Genomic DNA, 16,430 nt, shown 5'->3' with positions numbered 1-16,430 from the left:
GGTGGCCAGGGCTCGCTCTCGCCAAGGAAGGGGCAGCCAGGCTATGGGGCTGGTTGTCCCTGCCCAGGGGTGGCTGTTCCCTGTCCTGGTGTGGCTGCGGCTGTGGCAGAGCAGTCCCACAGGACCACAATCAGCTCGTGGCTTCCTTCCAACCTCCAGGTGCCAAACCCCATCTGAGTTGCCCAGATAGCTGTCTCCTAACTCTGCTGTGAAGCCCAGGCAAAATTTTCTGTGAGGAGGGCCAAGAAAACAAGGGGCAGATGTCAGGTCCCAGCTGCCTTGATGCTCCCAAAGAGCTACAAGTGATCCAACCCTTAAACCCTGTGAAAGTGCTTTCAGGTAAAGAAACACAGACTTGTGAACACTGAAGCATGAGTACCTCCAAAATTCAGACCTCCCTACCTCCAAATTAGCTCTGCCACCCAAGGTAGGGGAAATACCCACCCCAGGGCCAAGCAGAGTATTTCCAGAGTCCTGCTATCCTGAAGGTACATCACCCTCTTGGGGTTAAATCCACCCCTGAGATCCCTCCAGGAGCAATAGCTAAATATATTCGAGTAGTGTAGGCAGCTCCTCTGCCTGGGGTAAGCCCAGGCCAAGAAATACTTTCTGCAAAGTGAAAGGGGTATTGGAGTGGAGAGGAAGGGGAGTGGTTGGGCTGTGGCTCCATCGGCCCTTCAAGAAGAGAGATGGGGCAGGGGAGGCAGGGCAGGGAGCAGCCGGGGTCACCTTCATAAGGTGCACCTCTTTCTCCTCTTTGCTTCCACCCTATTATTCTTCGGACAAGAGATGAGATCGGTTCCCCTTTCCTGCTTCCCACCCTGACAGCCCCTATCCCAAGGGAAAAAACATCATTCCAGACCACAGATTGATCCCAGTCCAGGAGAGAGGCAAACAAAGACAAAGCAAACCTAAAGATAACTGGCAAGTTCCCCTAAGCGAAGTAAATACTTATCAGCCTAGTGACTATTAATTAAAGGAGAATGCTTTACACCCAAGGAGATTTAACTCTTGCTCGCAAAATGTATCTGCTCCCGCTAATTCATTTGTCATTGTGCCGGGGTAACAGCTTTCCATGAATATTTCAGCACAATAATAAGTTTTAAAAACTAAACTGGACTTAGTGTAACATTTTTCCATAGTGCATGGAGACTCCGATGACTGCAATATTCTAAAAGCAAGATCTCTTTCTCTCTTTCCTCTCCCGTACATCGCGTTAGACTTACAGCTATCATGGAACTGTGAAAAAAGTAACCAGAAATAAAGAGTGTTGCTGGGAAAGATGGGAAATAGGTAATTGAAAAAAAATTAAAAAAAAGGTTCTGATGCGCAAATTGTAGATAAAGACTTCTGATGAGGAAGAGGGGAGTGTCTGATGAGGAAAAGGGGAGAGTATGTTGAGAGATAACAAGAACCAGTAATTTCTATTCAGCAAAGCCACCAAATCAGAGAGCAGTGCTGATCTTATTGGAGGAGAGCCTTCAACAGCAACTAATCCTGTCATATTGAAAGAAAATTGTAAATGTTCTCTGCAGAAATTGCCTGCCCATTGCAGCTAATCGAGCCCACTTCACGCTCACGCCCCCCCCCACCCCCCCACCCCCCGCCTGCCTCCGCAGGCGGGCAGCAAGGGACCCCACAGCCGCAGCACCCCAGCAAGGACATTCACCCGAGATGCTCACCTAAGGGGTCCCATTTCCCTCCCTCGCCACCCCCCACCCGCCCCCCGAAGGTAGCAGCTTGCCCTCGTTTCCTCCGAAGCGCTGGGGGAAGTATGAATTATCACCAGCTCACTTACGAGTCCCAGCTTCTGCTATTTTTAATTTCTCCAGTTCTGTCTAAACCGTTAAGCCAGGTTTGATAGCACTATCGCTCTAATTTTTTATTTTTTTTTAAATCTAATTTTTTTAAAGCTCAACTTGGCTGAACTGAAGCAGAGACTCCCAAGGGCCAGGGCCACGGAGGGGGTGCGTGTATATGCGTGTGCCTGTGCGTGTGGGAGGGAGAAAGCGAGGGAGGGAGCCACAAAAACTCCACCAGCCCGGACAATGCCACCTCTTGTTTAAAGCCTCCAAACTGTTAATCCTTTCCCCCCATGATCACGGTACCAAGTAATCTATCTTTCCCCCACCCCAGCCCCCCCTCCTCCCTCCCTCCTCTTGGAAGATATGGAAGCGAAAGATAAAGCGGCTGCCTGCGAGCCCGCATGCCTCTGCCGCCAGAGCCGGGGCCGCTCCGCAGCCGCCGCTCGCAAGGAGCCGCTCGCAAGCGGGATGGGATGCAACTTCTGCTAATTGGATCACAGGTAGGAAAGCTTTGGTTTTTGCTAGCGTTTCCTCTCTCTCTCTCTTTTTTTTCATTTCCTTTTTCTTGCCTTCTATTTTTTTCCCCCTTTTTCTTTCTCGTCCTCTACCCTCCGCCCCTTCTTCGCCGCACCTAGGATTTCATCCGCTGCTCTCATAGGCAAGCTCCCGCCAAGAAAATAATGTCCAAGAAACGAGCTTACGTTTTGCTTCCTAGCAGAAGGAGCAGAACAACACAAAGGGAAACTTTTGCCGAAAGGGTCCACGGCGGTGCGGGTCACCGGGGAAAGGCAGTGAGAGGAGGGAAGGCAAAGCGATCGCCCCCAGCCCAGAGCCTTTCTCTGTTGAGTTACGGTTGCGATATTAATCCCAGAATCGAGTCTATCACGGTACAGCGGGGAAGGAGAGACGCAATAGCCTGATTTAGCGAAATCCTCACATTAGCCAAGCGCTGTCCACAGGGTTGTTTGGTGGGTTTTTTTATATAAATGCTGCATTCCCACACAGGGACACCCCCCGGACTACCTTTCCCAAATCCCTCTGTGACAGGTTCGTTGGCGACTCCTGCAAAATGTCACCGGCAGCCGGGAGCGAAGCCGTCCCCGGGGAGCGGAGCTGGCTGGGGGGGGCATCCCTGCCCTGTCGGGGACCATGCAGGGATGCGGGGTGTAAGGGGAGGAGGCTTCCACCGTGTCAGTGCGGTCCCTCGCCCCCCCCCAGCATCCCTCCTGGGGAGCGCCCCTGCCCGGGGTCGGTGCCCATCTCCGCCGCCTCAGGTCTCGGCTCCTGCCCCGGGGAAGGGGATCTCGGGGGGGCCGCTGGAAGCAGGGGAGATATGGGCTTGCCCCGGCTCTGTTTCTGAACCAGTTTTCGTGGCGCCGTGGCCCTGGGGTCCGGTCCCTGGTGCGGCCAGCGAGCCGGGTGCGGCGGGGGAGGATGCTCCAGGGTCGGGGCCGGCTCCCCCCGCTCCCCCGGCCCGACCGAGCCCCTGGCAGGGCAGAGCCGGTCCCGGCCGTGCCTCCGGGCTGCTTTTGCTCTCGCCCGTGCCGCCGCCGCGGGGTGCTTGTGGCCAGAAGGAGCGAGCTGATGCCTTGAGAGGGAGCTCAGATCAAGGCGGGGGAGAAAAACCGCCTCCTAGAAACAGCTCCGGGGCACCCAGGTCCTGGTGACCCCCCCCGAGTCCAGCCATTTGGAAGGCTGTGGAGGAGCAAAGTGCTTTCCGGGTCGCTTCTTCTCGGGCAAAAGTGGAGCCCGGCCATCTCCCCGGCTAGGGCCACTCTTCGCTTCGCTCCTTCCCACCGCTCCGCACCCCCCGCCGTGCTCGCCGGCTTCCCCGCCGCTGCCCCGGTGCCAGGGCGATGCTCCGCCGGGGGAACAGGCGGGCTGGAAGCGGCATGGCCGGCTTCTCCCCTCCTCTCCTCTCCCCGCAAGGCAGCCGGGCCGGAGGGCCCTTCCCCAGCCGGCGAGGGGCTCCCGCAGGGCGGCTTTGCTTCCACAGCGCGACCCGCTGCCGGCTCCGAGGGGAAGCTGCCAGGGCTTGTAACTCATTCCCAAGGGCCCAGGGGTGAGTCCTTATCCCTTCGCAGGGGAAAGGACAAGGGACCCTTCCTCCCTTCCCCGTAAGATTGTTTTTTTCCTACTGTTTTCATGTGCTAAAGTTCCTTTAGGGCAAGGAGAAGTAGCTTGTTTTCCAACTGGAAGAGGACACTGGGAAAGGGGTAATTCTTGTTGTAAATCTAGCCAGAGTAACATCTCCCCATTTTTATGTGACAGCCAGTGTGTTTGCTTGTCCCTATCCCTTAAGGAAGATTTTCCCTTTACAGAAGGGAAAAAAGCAAGGGGAAAAAAAGGAGAAGGGCCAACCTCTGCTCTTGCAGTTTCAGGGGGAAAAAAACCCAAAAACAAACAAACAAAAGACTGACAATGAGGAAGGTTAATACGGGAGATCAGAAGTATGCACACTGTCTGCTTTTATGGTATTGCATCGCCTGCAATCATAGCCCCTGTCTAAATACACACCAGCCTTGATCGTATGGTTTATGACACCAGCCGCTCTCGGTGACTCATCTATAAACCGCGTTAAGCTACACAGAGTGCGCTCCCTCTCTCCTTTGGGCTCTTTTGGATTATAACTTTGGTTGAACTTCCCCTCTGCAGGACCCCTGGACTGCAAAAGCAGCCCTGTTTGCTTTTGCATCACGAGAGCAAGAAGTGCAGTGGGCTCGCTGACTTGGTGAGCGTGTATCCCACTGAGCTGCCCACTCTGCCCGTGTCCGCAGCGCTCCGTGATTTCTGCATTGCAGTCTGCTTGGGAAAGGGGCTTCGACATGGGGACGGGGGTCTAGGATGTCCCCAAGTTGCTTTGGACAGAGGGCAAAATAATAAAATGAGAGGGCATGCTCTTCTCCCATCCAAACCCAAGATTTTAAGTAATATCCTCTACCCAAAAGGTCGCAGCTCTGCATCTGAGCAGAGTTTGGGGAGATCTGGACCATGCATGATCGGGAGTGTCCTGAGAAGGTGGAAGGGGCAGCAGCCGTGCAGTGCTGTGCCATCGCCCAGGAGGGAGACCAAGACACAGAAAGGGGGAAACTGAGGACATCAGTGAAAAATAGCATCTGCGAACAGAAGCGTATTTTTTTGCCTGTGTGTTCAGTCCCGTGCCCCACTGTCATTTTGGTTGTCACCTCTGGGCTGAGTCCCTGTGTGTGTTTCATGGCTCTCAGTTGCTCTAAGTGCTTGGATCTTTCAGCCCGTCGGGTGTCTAATTCAATAGTCTTTTGAGGACATCTGCTATGAAATTCTCCACTGTTGTTGATTCAGTCCCAGGAGGTTACTCTGTCCCACTTCACTCCCGTAACCCACTCACCCATTCACCCAGACGTTCTCTTCTCCACTAATACCATGACCTACATGCAAAAGACTTATTTTCTGGTCCCGTTTCCATAGCAATGCAGCATGGGGAGCGCAGACAAACCAGTAAAAATGAAGGAAATTCCCCTTCTGTGAAATCAAGACCTCTTTGAAAGTTGAGTTCAATTTAAGGGAAAGTAGGGCTCCGCGGAGAGTTGGATTTCCAGCCCAAAGCCCAGATCTCCGCGCCCTCTAGTGCCAGAGGCAGGCGAGGGAGAGCATCCCCGGGCACAAGGGATGAGAGGCTTGATAGCGAATTACAGGGGAGGGAGAGAAACAAGTGGTATGAGATAAGGACATTCCTCCCAGTGTCTGTTTCCAACCAGCTCTTCCCTCTTCTAAATCCCAAGTTGCAAAAAAAGGCAGGTGGGGTTCAGCTGATCCTGGTTCGGTCACTCAGGGGTTAACACTGCAGGTCCTGTGGGGTGGGTTAAACTATTGAGGAATAAGTAGGAAGAAATTAGACCTGGGAAGCCCCGTTTGTATCTGGCCATTTATTCACAAATTCTGGATCTCTCTGGCTTTGAGCATCTCAGCTTGCAGCAATTTGCAGCTGATTCTCAGAGATTTGAAGGCACAGAAGAGGATTTCTCACTTGTGAAAAAGCTGCCCTGACCTCCTGTGGGCTCTTTGGGTGGGTGGATGGGTGGGCAACAGTAATCAGGCTAAGGAAAGCTGAAGGGGCTTAGGTCCAGCTCGTATGAATGACGGGGATAACTTTTTCACAAATGCTTGTAGTCTTGAATCTTAAAAAAGCTTAAATTGTATGGTAGCATTTCAAGCCCTGTTAAATCTGAGTTTGGATTCCCGTCTTTAAGAACCAGGCTGCGCAAATGACCAAGCACTAAGAACTGCTGTAGCTAAATGAGACAATTAGCACACTCCCCACACACCACCCTACCCATCTTTTCCAGTTCCTATGTTTTGGCAAAGATAACTTTCAGTTTTGCCAAGGTCTCCGTGGCTTTTCCTGGGTCAGAGCTGCCCAAAAGATGCAGAGTTACTTACTTGCTTGTCCTCATCCCACCAGCTGAACGCCAACCGCCTGTGCCTAGCAGATTGCATTCCCTAGCCCTCCGTACCAAGTTGAGTAGGGATCTCTTGCTGACTTATCCCACTGCCTTCCTACATCTCTGTGATACAAGTGGGCAGAATTAAAAGATGAGGTCACCCCTGGAATTATATTAAAAGGCTGCATCCCCTTCCCATGGGCCCTGAGCTTGTTTTTATGTAAAAATGCTTGAGGCTGTGGAGATGCCTGTCATTTTGGACTGTCTGTCCTACATTTAAAGCTGTATCATTACTTATATCTAACACCGTCTATTCCCTGTAGAGAGATACGTATCAGTAAGTGTTCCAAAAAGACATCTCTCATATAACATGATTTTAAGTCTCAAAAGGATGGGACAGGGTGAAGTGAGTTTCCTCTCATTTCCATCAAGCACTTCCTAAAGAATGCTTACCAATGAAACTAAGATATGCAATGGGATTTCAGTAGTCCATATGCTTCATGTATTCATTTTTAAGAATATGATAAGGACAAAATGAAACAGACCATCATTTAGGGCCAGCTGCTTTGCTGAGAGCCTTCTGCATGTTTTCTTTTGACTTCATGGGCTAGGTTCTGATCATAATTACATTTTTTCAAATCAGGGGTGACTCCACTGACTTTAATTACTTCTGGTTTATTCTAGTGCAGTTCAGCTCAGAATTTGACTTTCACAGGAACATAGTAAGTGTTGTAATTAGAATATGCCAGTATTTTGACAACTGTCCATGGAACAGCTCTGTTTCACTTGCCCCTGCCGAATGTGATGTGGGCATTGGGAATAGTATGGGGCACCTCTGACAGTGATGACAATAAAGGTATCTATAAGCAGCCACAACACAAATAGGTGAGACATTCTGTAAACCAGCATCTCCCAGGGTTTTCCTCAAGCTCTTAGAAAAGCTCTGAGTAAACTGTGGGCAGGTGTGGGTTTTTTTAGATTTTTGTTCTTTTTTTTTTCTCTTTTTTTTTTTTTTTGAGAAAGAGGTGGAACAAGACAAAAATATCTTCATAGATCTTTCTTCTGAATCATTGTGAAAATTAGTGTTGGAAACCAAGGAGATAAAATAAACCTAGTCATTTAGAAGAATTCTCTTGCTCAGTAATTTCTCTGGGTCAGGATTTTCAGGTAGTCTGAATATGTAAAGCTCTCTTGATTTCAGTGGAGATAGGATGATCTGCAAACTCTGAGCATCAGACTCTTCATTTTTATAATCCATTCCAGCATGTGAGAAATAAAAATTAGCAAAATCTGTCCACGGGAAACAGTAAGTTTCTGGTACAGCCCATAGCATTTTCATAGATTTCCTGAGAAATTTTCTCTCAGCTTTGCAATGAATTACTGATGTCTATTTTATACTCATCTATCTCACATTTAGTCAATTAGAAAGCAGAGTGGTCATATATTAAAAATGATTCACAAATTTGTTCATGAATAATGGCAACAAGCTCATTCCACTATGATTTCTGAAGTCATTTAGTGCAAGCCGGTGACCAATGATTTATTCATGAAAACATTCATACATTTCAAAAGTTTCATGAACGTTAGCATGAATAATTAACGGAAATTGTGTTATTTGTTATCATTACTCATTATTTTCCTATTCAAAAAGGCATCAGTCATCCAGTTAAAGAACATTAGAACATAGTGATTGCAACATTGGATCAGGCAGGTGTTTTGTCTTGTCCAGTATAGTGGCTCTATCGATGTCCCTCACCGCATGCTCGAGGCAGGTGCAGGGAGTGCTGCCCTGGATATATGCACTGCCCTCAACTAAAATGTTTTAACGCCCACCAGCTTGTGTTTGCTCACTGCCCGGAGACCATTGCCAAATGAAGAGAGATACCCACCCTCCACACCAAATGGAAACCTCTAGCGGTTCTAGACAAACTGCAGATATACTCACTGGCCAGATAAGCAGCTAATGCAGTTTTGCCCCCCAGTTAGTTCACTACCTAAGTGATAGCATGAAACAGTGAGTTCAGTAGGTTAATTACATATTTTCTTGGGAAAACCACACTCCAAGCAACCTTTGATCTATTTAAATCAGTTGTCTTTCAAAGTTATTGCTACCTCTCTGTTATATGACGTGAAAAGGCCAACAGGAGCACCCGGTTCATTGTATAGGTGCCATTCATTTACTCAGCCGTGAACCCTCTTGTTCTTTTCTTCTCTCAGTTAGACAGTCCCAGGGTTCTCAGTCACTTTGCACGTCTTAAAAACTACTAATTCTTCTCTCTCCTTCTTTGGTGATGGATTGACCAATGTGGACACTGTTTTCCAGGTGAGGACTATTGGCTTATACAATAAAACTGTTTTCATTTTCACACCTTTTACTCCTTCTATGCACTAATGGAAATTTTGTTTTGTTTGTTGGGTTTGGGGGTTTTTTTGACCGCTGCTGTAACTGAGCAGAATTTGCAACTGGGTTATCTGCAGTGATGTCAATAACCTTCCTTGAGTGGTCACGGCTGGTTTAGAATCCAGGAAGGTTTGTAAGTTTTTCAGTCTACCTGTGATTGTTCTGCATCGGCCAACACTTATTTCCATTTGCAATCCGAATGCTACGTTCACCCAACTTAATTAGCATACTCTGAAATACTTCAGTCCTTATTCCTTTTTCCGAACAGCAATAATTTCAGTAAAGAAGTTATACGTGGTATAGAATCTTGGACAACCCAACTGTTAATCTTTTACAGTGAAAAATGATCATTCATGTGTAGTTCCTGCTTTCTCTCTCTTAAACAGTTTCTAACTTGTAATAATAAGCTACTTATTCTACAAAGACTTAAATTCTTCAAAAGAAATTTGTTAAAGAATTTAAGAAGATATATAAATACTTTTATTTGTATATATGTACACACTTATCAGGTTGTTTTTCTTGGTCTATTAGCTTGATGCTTCAAAGAATATATAGAAAAGACAATATTTCTTTGAAAGAAACTATGTTGGTTTTGGGGTTTTTTTTCTCTCCTGTGTGTAATTCTAGTTTGTCTTAGTTTGAATCAATTTACCTGGAAGTGAAGTAAGACTTTTCAATATATAATACTTAAGATCAATCCAGTGGCTGTCCTAAAGATAGGTATGCTAGCTGCTACCCTCCAGTCCTTCTGTAACGTATCTGACTTCAGCAACAGCTTCTGTATTTTTGCTATCAGCACAGCCACTTCATTTTCAAATGCTTTCCAAACCCTTGCATATATAACCATGAGGTCCTTGTGACAAGCTGCTATTTAGTTTATCAGTTTGTTCCAGTGTTCCCCCTTTCAATGTTTCACATTCTGACAGCTCATGTCCTTCTTGTCTTGAAAAAAAATAGGTCTAGTGTGGACATTGGCACAGCATTATTTGTGGGAAAGATTTACCCAAATGAATTGTTCAGAACCTCTGCAAAGTCCTTTTGCTCATTAATTATTCCCATTCTGCCCTGGATGTGCAGCAGATCCCAGCGGTTCCTTCCTAAACGGGGTGAATTTAATTCAGAAATATCTTGCAGTTCTCCCCTCTGCCCAGTCCCCCCAAGCTCTTGTCAGTTAACGCATCCTTGGCCCTCTTCATTTACAGCTGACATTTTGTTTGTGTTTTATTGTAAATTCCCTCCCTTAGTCAGGGGTTTCACCAGAGCTGATGTGCCATTTCCTGAAAGCTGGTTGCTTGACTCAAACAACCTCTTGGACCTTAACATTTCACAATACTTTTTTTTTTTCTACCTTGCCTTTCGGTTTGCTTACTGCATGACTTCACTGAATCGGAAGCTGTCTGTTAATATATCTGTTGTTTTGAATCTATGGATTTTACTTTCTTTTTCTTTCATTCTTTGCTTTTCTTTTTTTCCCCCTTATTTTCTTTCTACCTTCAGTAGTTTTTAAGCAGTTCACTAATTATTAGCAGTTTTAACCTCAAGCTTTTAATATAGTAATAAGTTCATTACTATTCAGTGACTTGACTGTATCATTTCTTCAGCTACTTAAGACTAAGTTAAGAACATATACTGTTATGTTTTCCAGTTATTCTGGAAAACACCTAGAAGTTGGGGTTTTTTAATCCCTTTGTACCAGTTGACCTACCAATGTACAGGTGGGTGAAGTCACCCATGATTACCACTTTATTAGACTTAGATACCTCTTTGATCTCTCTCCATTTAAACCATTGAATATCCCAGACATTTCCTAGACTAAGTGTGCTATTGCTTTGTGCAAGCATCAGGATTTAATTAAGGAAGGATATTTTTATGCTTAGCACACTAGACTAAGACCAAGAAGACCACGGATAAGCTCCTGACCATGCCACCAGCCTCCTGCCTGATCTTTAACACATTCCTATGGCCTGACACAAAGCCTTTTGAAGTCAGAGAGAAACTCTGTTACCTTTGGGTAGGTTTTGGCTTGGCATCCCGAGGTGGGGAGAGTAACTCTTCTTGGTCTCATGACAGTGTTGTAAGGATTCACTCGCTCCAGTTTGTCAGGTATTGAAGTTCAGCTGTGGTGCTGCCCCGTGAAAACAGGAGCAGACAGACTCCATTCACAGGGGCTTTCTTTCCACTGGGGTGTTGGAAAATTGAGCCTTTAGGAGCTGATTATCAGGAAAGTTTCTGTTCAGAACAGAGGATAAGCTAAAATGTTCAGCATCCATCGAACAAAAAGGTACTGAAGCTCCTAACTGCTCCAGATCTTGGTGAGGAGTAAAAGGAAAAAATAGGCTAACAAGGCCAGGTTTACATGGACAAAAGTAGATTTCATAATCTGGTCTTATTTGAAAAAAATGAAAGAAGAGAGAAATAAACTGAAGGTTTAACACTGTTTAACAGTGAAGTGTTTAACAACTGGATCTAGGTCTGGGGCTTTACTCAGTTCTGTGAGTTTTCAGCTTAGTCAATGTTAAGTGCAGGTACAATTGCCAAAGTAGGGTTTACAATGCCATGACCTTGCTCAGATCATATACTGCATCAGAGTTGTTCGCAAAATTTATAAGGACCTGCTGGTTCTCCTGCTCCCCCCTGCCCCAACACTAATTTCTCATGTAAAACAGCTAGTGGACTCCGAGGGCAGGGCACATGGGTGGAGCAAAGTCCATGTGTGGACAGAGAGGGCACACTTTTCTCCTCCACTATTACCTAGGGTCCCTGAGGACTTGCATTACAATTACCGTGGCAGATTAAGTGTAGTGCTTCACACTTCAATTGATGCCAAGGCCAGAAGATGTATTAAAAATGGTTGCCTCTGAAACTCACTTTCCTATATGTCCAGCAGCATTCTGCCATGGTGGGAAATTCAGTTTAATCCATTTTATACTTAATATTGCATGACAGTAAATTAATATATGTGTGGAAAATGAAGGCAGATGAAGGCTGGCAGTGGGAACCTTGGGGATGGTCTTGGTATGGAACATGCATATGGACATGTGCTCCTCACTGAACTTTAGAACTGTTGCTCAACATGGATGTCGGGGGAAGAGTGGCTTTTAGGGGAAGGGGACGAGTCAGGGAGATGTCTTCTCTGCTCTTGTTTTTCCATGCTTAGGCTAAGCTGCAAACTGATCTCCTGATCCGTTACTGGCATCTTTCACCCACACTAATTTCACTTTTCTAGCAGTGTATTCTCAGCTGATGAAAGCTGTCAGAACAGGAGTGACATGAAAGGAGAGGCCATCACCAAACAAAGTGCTATATTTAACCTGGCAATCTTATACCTTCTCAGGTCTGACCTTGAGCCCTAGCAGTGAGGATACAAATGGGGCATCTTGGTTGTAAAGTTTCCTCCTTTAGCCAAACATAGAAGGCTCTTAAATATAAGGAAAAGCAGGGAAGAAGGAAGGTAATACAAATTACCCTTCTGCTTTTGACTTTTGTGATAGCCAGCACACTTAGCTGCCACTAGAAGGAAAGAATACATGAAGGGCTCACTGTTAAATTCTCATTAAAAATGTCTATTTGATGTCTGCAAGTCATTTTCACAGTTTTATCCACTGGGAGTAAGTGTAGGGATCTTTACTGAAAGGTTTTGACATCAGAAACAGTTCCCTGCGAGGAATATCCTACTGTTATTAATCATTTTGCGATGTGATGCAGTAAAGAGAAAAAAACCCAAAAGTATACAGTTGGAAAGAAGCAAGGAAGGAAAAAGAAAGAAGATGAAGAAAACCATTTGGTCTGTTTAATCTGAAGAAAGCTTGTAACTCTCTCTCTTCCTTTCTTTAGCAAAGAGAGTGAGACTGTATATCTCCTACTTTGAAGCACAGGGGAATGCAAAATATCTGGTTTAAAAAACCCAGATAACTCGAGTATTGCCATTCTTTCGAATGACAAATTTGACAATTAATATTCCACTTTATTGTCTTTAATGCCTCTTAAAAATGATGTGGGGTGTGGAAATGACACATAACTAAAAAGATGAGAAGCAATTTTCCTGTTACTTCTTTCGGAAAATAGTGACAAGGGCTGAATTCCTAGTTTCACCACAGATTGTTGACGTGGCCTCGGACAAACTCGGGAACATCCTGTACCTCAGCTTCTAAGATGGTAACTGTATAAAATAGCATTTGCATTCTCACATGCTTTGTCTGCCTTTCCTCTTTAGATTTTTAATTGTTTGGCAGCACTTCTGTAACAGTCTGCACAGGGGAACCTTACCTAAATTTGGGCATTCATAGAAAGAAATGAATGATATAGGATCTTTCAAACATTCGGTTGCTTTTTATTCCCTGTGAAAACTAGCTTATAACATGGACCTGATCTTTCTTTTCTTTAGAGAGTAAGAGCCTTTCCATTCACCCCTGGGTGTTGCGGGTACAGGCAGCTATACATGGGATACCTCTTAGCAGCCTCTATCTGCAGCGGGTCCGTGATAGATCTTCTTAAACCCTGAGAGCAGTTCTGCCGTGCCAGTGCTGCAAGGGTACAGAGGAACTGGGAAAGGCACACGGGAAGGTGACAAAGATGGTGAGAATTACATGCCTTCCAGAGAGGAGATGTTCAATAGACTAGGACTCCTCACCCCAGAAATTATATGATTTATGAGGAATACACATAGGTCTAAGCAACCTTGAAGAAAGGGAGAGGGTGAACAGGGGGCTATTTCATTTTTTTTTCACAACATCAGACTCAGAGCTCTCAGGTGGATATTAACAGGCATAAATTTAAAAAATCACTGTGTGGCTGAGCTGGGGCACTTAGTGCCCTATGATGTTTTGCTGATTCCAAAGGTATAAATGAGTAAAAAGTAATCAAACTAGACAGAATACTGCAAGAAAAACACTACCAAAAGCTTTGTGATGCAAATAAAGTCACAGGGACCTCCCCATACCACCAATTGCTTCAACCTAAGAAATGTATGCTGGGGTGGTATCACTGTATGCCCATTCCCTTTGCTTGCTCTTTGCTACCGGCCACTTTTGAGAAAGGACAGTGGGCGAGCTGGCTTAGAGAGAGATGTTCTTGCACTCAGAGCCTCATTTGGAGTCATCAGGGTAGCCGCCTTCTTTGGACAGTGCCCAACCTGTTTTACTTTTGCTGCTCACCAGAAATTTGTGGTCCTTCTTGGCTAGGTGCTTATCAAAACAACCACATGACACTTTGGAAAGCTGTTTAATTAAACCCTGACTCCCCAGAAAGGCCTCCTACAAATAAATTCAAAGATTCTTTCTTTTATTTGTTCATTGTCACAGTTGGAGAGTTTTAATATACACGTGGTTTCCAAGCAGATCCCAATGCCAGCCACAGAGCGTTCTCTCCTACCCCACTGTCTGAAACTCTGATAGAACAGCCTGAGATAACCTTGCAGATGCATTTCTCTTTCAGCGTAATGCCTTTGTGTTCCTTTTATAGGTATTCCCTTTACAGGGGAGCAGTGAGTTGAGAAAGGGAAAATGTGGTCACAGCTCTGCCTTTAGTCTCCCTTCTCATTCAGTCTTCTACTTCCAACAAGCACATGCCAAAAATGAGGAAGGGTGTGACAGGCATTGAGAGAGACCTTTGCATCCCTGTAAATGTGAAAGAGAAAGCCTCCCTAGGCAGTTGCACATATACAATTTCTTACCTCTTTAGGGCAGACCTGCTCCTCCCAAATGCCAAGAGAGAGTGGATTCCTTCTTCTTGCTTTTCACTTGAAAGCTCCAAAGTCACAGCTTTCTCAAAGCTCTGTATCATTTTGTGTGCAGTATCAGGATTTAGATAATAGCCTTTTAACTAGTGAGTCCTAGGAAAAAAACCAAGAACTTTACAGAATAGAAAACTAAAGCTGAACTTCTGATGAAGGAGATACTTCCTGAAGATGATCTCTGCTTTGCTGATGTCTTTTATGTCTGTAAGTGGTGGGACATGGGCTCATTGGAAAGCTCTGTAGGTCAGAGTTTTCCCGTTATGACCACGGTCCAGTGGGAATCACACCACCATTCTTCCACCTATGCAGGATTGCTCTGTACTGCAACTACATGCCAATTTAAAGGCATGAACTTAAAGGTGAGTTGAAAAGCTTTGAAATGAGCAGAAGCCAAGCTTTCTGTTTATTAAGAAACCCACACAACAGCAGTGTTAAAATTGCATTTCCAAGCTCATAATACCTGAGGCCCCCACGTTTTCTACTGAATAACTGTAAAGATGATTTCTGGGTGCTTTGTTTGTTTAAAAATCAAGCTGTTAGTGTGCGTTCTTGACTATGGCTTTAGAAATCCAAGTTTAGGTACACTATTTTTAACTCTAAGCCAAAATCTTTAATAAGTCAAGCAAAATATATCTCAAGGAAAACGTGGGCTTGGTTCCATTCTGTCTGGAACCTAATTTCTTTCCTTGCTAACCACAAGGCTGTAAAAAGCTGCAGCTCTCCTTGGGCTACACTTCAAAGCTATTTTATACACATACAGATGACTGCAAAATACCAGAGGCAAAGGAGAGCCAGGCCCATACCACACAAATTAGCAAGACATTATTTTCTGGAGGCAGTGTTTGTGGGTTTTAGAAAGCAGTGGGCAACTTTGCAGGTAGGCCATGGCAGGGCCCAGTGAGTTGGAATTGGAGTTGTTCTCCTGCCAAATATTTCATTGGCATTCTCCAAGTTATTCTGAAAAGTGAACAAGGGAAAGAGCCTAAGTTTGGTGACACAGATCCTTGCTTTGCCAAGGTTGGCTAGGCTGTTTAAGAGTTTAGTACTGCCTTTCACCTGTAAGTTATCAGTTTCCATGATCTATCATCAGATCCGATTTCTTTTAGTTTTCCCAATCCATTTCAGTCATTTGGTGATTTCCTCAACATATTTGGTGATACATATGTAAACCAAATATACAGCATAAACCAACACATGATATATGTTATACATGTTAGTGTAATAGAAATTCCCTCCCACTATGGCTGGTTTGCACAAATGATGTTGAGACAGGTTCACATGCATGAAGATTTATTAGTTTAGTCCATAGTTGATGGCCTACATCGTTTCTAACTGTGAAAAACTGGGGAAAACATAAGCCAGGGAAAAATAAAACAGAGAGACAGAAGGGAAAAGGAGAGCTCTCCCCGTGGCGCTCAGCTGGGAAGAAAAGCAACCAGGGTTTCCAGACCTTTCCTGGACACCCTCTGCTGTGCGGCAGCTGGTTCTGCCCATAATACTCTTCCCACAGTACCCATACTGTTTCCACCAGGACATGCTCAAACCCTCAGCTGGTTGTCACTGCTTACTGTCAGTGTTGTTTGGAGTATGCATTGGTTGGGGCAGGGGCTGCATGGCCAGTTGTTTGTGTGCACATGAACATTCATTGCATAAACCAAAAGCTATAACCAAATTGTAGCGAAAGTGGGGAAAAAAGGCTGATTCTCTCACTGGTGGTAATCACTGCCCATGAGAACCCACCACAGAAAGACTGTTGGGGTGTGCAGGTGCAAGGCTATAAGAATAAGAAGCATAAGAATAACAGCACTGGAGCAGGGAGAGGAAAACACTGTCCCAGGGGCTCGGAAAATATTGCCCCAGCAGCCTGGAGGGGAGGGTACAGAGCTGTGAGGGAAAGGCAGGCTGCAAAGTTGCAGAGAGAAGGCCCTTAGCCACACAAACCAGCAACAGCGGTATTTTCCTAGCATAGGTAGGTGTGACAAGGTGATGTAGTGGCACCCTAGAAGTCAAATGTGCCGCTCTTCAGGGACAGGCATTAGACCTGGCTGCTTTGGTCAAAAGGTACAGTT

At 45.5% G+C, this 16,430-nt stretch overlaps 1 protein-coding gene across 3 annotated transcripts in view; it reads left to right on the top strand.

Moving 5' to 3' along the window:
• Positions 1–1,729: 1,729 nt before the first annotated feature.
• CHRM2 (cholinergic receptor muscarinic 2) overlaps positions 1,730–16,430 on the top strand; it is a 106,131-nt gene continuing 91,430 nt past the window's right edge. For 2 of the 3 annotated variants that reach the window (XM_069807571.1, XM_069807572.1), the window contains exon 1: positions 1,730–2,305. The gene's annotated coding sequence lies outside the window, so the exon portion shown is untranslated. The remainder of the gene's footprint in view (positions 2,306–16,430) is intronic. The other variant, XM_069807573.1, reaches the window with a different exon arrangement.

This window comes from Haliaeetus albicilla, chromosome 19, assembly GCF_947461875.1.
Source record: "Haliaeetus albicilla chromosome 19, bHalAlb1.1, whole genome shotgun sequence".
Taxonomy (NCBI): domain Eukaryota; kingdom Metazoa; phylum Chordata; class Aves; order Accipitriformes; family Accipitridae; genus Haliaeetus; species Haliaeetus albicilla.
Note: the sequence above shows the minus strand (reverse complement) of the source record. Positions and strands in the feature narration are given on the sequence as shown.